The sequence below is a fragment of the Anopheles moucheti genome, assembly GCF_943734755.1.
Source record: "Anopheles moucheti chromosome X unlocalized genomic scaffold, idAnoMoucSN_F20_07 X_unloc_12, whole genome shotgun sequence".
Classification (NCBI taxonomy): Eukaryota; Metazoa; Arthropoda; class Insecta; order Diptera; family Culicidae; genus Anopheles; species Anopheles moucheti.
In genome coordinates, this window is record NW_026453518.1 from 170893 (window position 1) to 175000 (window position 4108).

The window sequence follows — 4108 nt, forward strand, 5'->3', positions numbered from 1 at the left end:
CCAGGCGATAGCGAGCGAGCTGCATCCGCGGAAGGCGCCTGGCCTCGATGGAGTACCGAACGCTGCGGTAACGGCTGCCATCCGGAAGTATCCGGAGCCATTCGCTGGTGTCTACCAGCGCTGCTTGGACACCGGCGAAATACCACGCGAATGGAAAAGGCAGAAGCTGGTGCTGTTGCCTAAGCCGGGTAAGCCGCCGGGCGAAGCCTCGTCCTGCCGCCCGATCTGCTTGATCGACAACCCGGCGAAGGTCTTCGAGAGGACTACGCTGGACAGACTCAACGAGCACCTGGAGGATCCGGAGGCACCTCGGCTGGCCGAGAACCAGTTCGGTTTCCGGAAGCAGCGGAGCACCCTGCAGGCGATCCAGCTGGTGGTGGAAGCAGGCGAGCGCGCGATGTCCTACGGACGGACTAACAACCGGGATAAGCGCTGTCTGCTGGTTGTGGCGTTGGACGTCAGAAACGCCTTTAACACCGCCAGCTGGCAGGCGATAGCGATGGCCCTGCGTGAGAAGGAGGTTCCAGCGCAGCTGCAACTCCTGCTCCGCGACTATTTCACCGACAGGGAGCTGGTGTATGACACCCATGACGGCCCGGTGTCACGTCGGGTGACGGCAGGCGTTCCACAGGGGTCAATCCTTGGCCCGACTCTGTGGAACGTTATGTACGACGGCGTTCTGCGGATCCAGCTCCCTGAAGGGGCCACCATCGTCGGCTTTGCCGATGACATCGCCATCCTGGCCGAGGGCTGCACACCCGAGGAGTCGGCGTCCGTTGCGGAGGCTGCGATCGAGGCGGTGATGGGGTGGCTTGAGGCACGGCACCTCAGTCTCGCCCCCCACAAAACCGAGGTGGTACTGATATCGAGTCTGCGTCGAGGACGTTTGGAAATTCCTGTGCGCGTCGGCGAAGTGGTCTGCACGTCAAAGCGATCGATACGCTACCTGGGGGTACAACTCCACGAGAAACTCTCGTGGAAACCGCACGTGGAAGCGGCCGCGGACAAGGCCCTCCGTGCGGTGGCGGTGGTTACCTCGGTGATGAGGAACCACAGCGGCCCCCAGGTGGCCAAGCGGCGGTTGCTGGCAGGAGTCGCTGAGTCGGTGATCCGGTACGCCTCGCCCATCTGGGCTAAGGCGACAGACATGCAGTGGTGCCGAAGACGACTGGCCCAGGTCCAGAAGCCACTGGCACGTGGGGTATCGAGTTCGTTCCGCTCGGTATCCTACGAGGTGTCAGTGGTGATGGCTGGTTTGGTGCCGTACTGGCTGGTCGTCAACGAGGACGCAAGGTGCCATAGCAGGCTGCTGGTCGAGCCTGGCGCCAGCAGGAAGGAGGTACGAGCGGCGGAGCGAGCAGCCACGATGATGCAATGGCAGGACGCCTGGGACCGTGCGGCGGCAACACCATCGGCCAGCCGCTATCAGACGTGGGCACACAGCCTGATTCCCGACCTGCACCGGTGGACGGGACGAAAGCACGGGAAGGTGGACTTCCACCTTTCGCAGGTGCTCTCCGGACATGGATTTTTCCGAGAGTACCTGCATGTCTGCGGCTTCGCTTCGTCCCCGGAGTGTCCACGGTGCGTAGGGTCGGTGGAGTCGGTGGCCCACGTCTTGTTCGAGTGCCCCGTGTTCGAGGAGATCCGACGTGAGCTGTTGGGCTGGGGGACATCCGAATCGGTCCAGCTCAGCAACATGGCCGAGAAGCTGCTGGAGAGTGCGGAGTGGTGGGATCGCATTCAAAGGGCAGCGAAAAACATCACCACCGTGCTGCAACAGCTGTGGCGCGATGAGGAGGCCCTCGCCAGCGGTCGAGCGGAAGCGGCTTTCGCCGAGGACGAGGAAGTGGTCCTCGAAAGTGTGGCCGCACTCTTCGGCGAGGAAGTGGAAGACGTCTTCGTAGAAGACATCACGAGACGGGTAAATGAAACGCGAGCAGCGCGTCAACGGTCTGCCCGCAACAGACGGCTTCGCGGCAGGGCGGAGGATCGGGCGCGTGTGCGACTGGCTGCGGACGTCGCAGCAGCACTGGCCGCTCGGGATGACGAGGTACTGCGGGCGGCAGTAGAGGCGGAGCGAGCAGGCCTAGCTCCTCCTCCAATTCCCCGAAGAAGTAGGGGAGAACCACCTTCCCCTGAGACGATCAGAGTTCGCCATGAGAGGCGACTGTTTATGCAGCGAATGTGGAGAGCGCGGGTCCAACGGGAGGGCCCTTCGACAACGCGCCGTCGTCGGACCGCGCCTACGGAGGCGGATCTAATCCGGTCTCGGCGGAATAGACGAGAGAATGAAAGAAGACGTCGAGCTGCAGGTCGGCGATGGACAGCTGCGGAGGAGGCTTCCGCCAGTGAGGCGGAATGGTCCGATCGCTAGATTGCGAGCTAGCTTGAGAGCCTAAAGTGTTAAAATACGAGCGAGTCATGCGGACTCAGTTAGCGTACGCTTTCAATATGCGGGTAAAGGAAAGAGCAATTTAATAAAGAGATTGGGTAGGGACATCCGAAAGGGTTCATAATGACGCACGACAAATCCCTGGCGGGCGACGTCGTTCGTCAAGAGCGTGGGTTTACGCTATTGTTTTTAGAACATAATGTTTATGAACAATAAAACCTGCAATTGTTTAAAAAAAAAAAAAAAAACGAAGTGGAGCTTGCGGCTTAATTTGACTCAACACGGGAAAATTTACCAGGTCCGAACTTATCGAGGTAAGACAGATTGAGAGCTCTTTCTCAAATTTAAGGGTAGTGGTGCATGGCCGTTCTTAGTTCGTGGAATGATTTGTCTGGTTAATTCCGATAACGAACGCGACTCAAACAAGCTAACTAGAACGCTGTCAGCAGTGCACCTCCGGGCGCACCTGACGTCAAGGCCGGCGGCCCCTTCACGGGCGGTCGTCGGCCACGTTTGCCCTGCTTAGCGGGACAACTTGTGTTTAGCAAGGTGAGAATGAGCGATAACAGGTCCGTGATGCCCTTAGATGTTCTGGGCTGCACGCGTGCTACAATGTGAGCAGCAGCGTGTTCTCGCCAATTGGCGCCCCCATTCCGAGAGGAACGGGAAATCACCCAAATGCTCATTTAGTTGGGATTGGGGACTGCAACGGTCCCCATGAACCTGGAATTTCTAGTAAGTGCTAGTCATTAGCTAGCGCTGATTACGTCCCTGCCCTTTGTACACACCGCCCGTCGCTACTACCGATGGATTATTTAGTGAGGTCTCTGGAGGCACACCTTCCGCGGTTCCTTCGTGAGCTGCAGCTGGCATGGCCGAAGTTGACCGAACTTGATGATTTAGAGGAAGTAAAAGTCGTAACAAGGTTTCCGTAGGTGAACCTGCGGAAGGATCATTACCGATCAATACATATATGTTGTTGTGTGAGTTGGTTAGAGAGATAGAGAAACACGGTATCAGCAGAACAAACTGCTATGTTACCTTTTGGGGGCCGCGCACGCCAATTAGACCCGCGAGAGAGGTGTGTCTATACTACGATATTGAGCGTGCGCGACCGTAGGCCAGTGGCCTTCGTACCTGTGCGCACACTCCCAATGGCAGCCATCGAACGCGTAAAGTGTGTGACACATGGGCGAAGGTAAAGACCCACTAGAACATATTTAAACACTGGCCTCGAGCGAGAGAGAACCTAATCAAGAGAACGAAAGTTGTGCAAGATCGCGCCGATGCCGCCCACATCGAGCGTCGATCAATGGGAAGGAAGACCAATGGTCATCCTTGTCCACCCTGGACGGCTTCGAAGGAACCGAGAGGTGCACGGTTACGCTGTCCGGGGAACTTAAGTTGTGAGAGATGCACCTAGCGCATAACGAAAACATAGGAGACAGTTGAACATACCAAAACCCTAGGCAGGGGATCACTCGGCTCATGGATCGATGAAGACCGCAGCTAAATGCGCGTCAGAATGTGAACTGCAGGACACATGAACACCGACACGTTGAACGCATATGGCGCATCGGACGTTTAAACCCGACCGATGCACACATTCTTGAGTGCCTACCAATTCTTGTTACACACTATTCCATAACTACAGGACGCCCGCGTACCAGCGGCACGCCTGGGCGAGCAGCACGCCCGGGAGTGTGTCGCAGG

General features: G+C 57.8%; 1 non-coding gene across 1 annotated transcript; it reads left to right on the forward strand.

The window, feature by feature from the left end:
• Positions 1-3856: 3856 nt before the first annotated feature.
• LOC128307667 (5.8S ribosomal RNA) lies at positions 3857-4014 on the forward strand. Its single transcript, XR_008287726.1, has one exon. It is a non-coding gene; the product is annotated as a 5.8S ribosomal RNA (ribosomal RNA).
• The last annotated feature ends 94 nt before the right edge of the window (positions 4015-4108 follow it).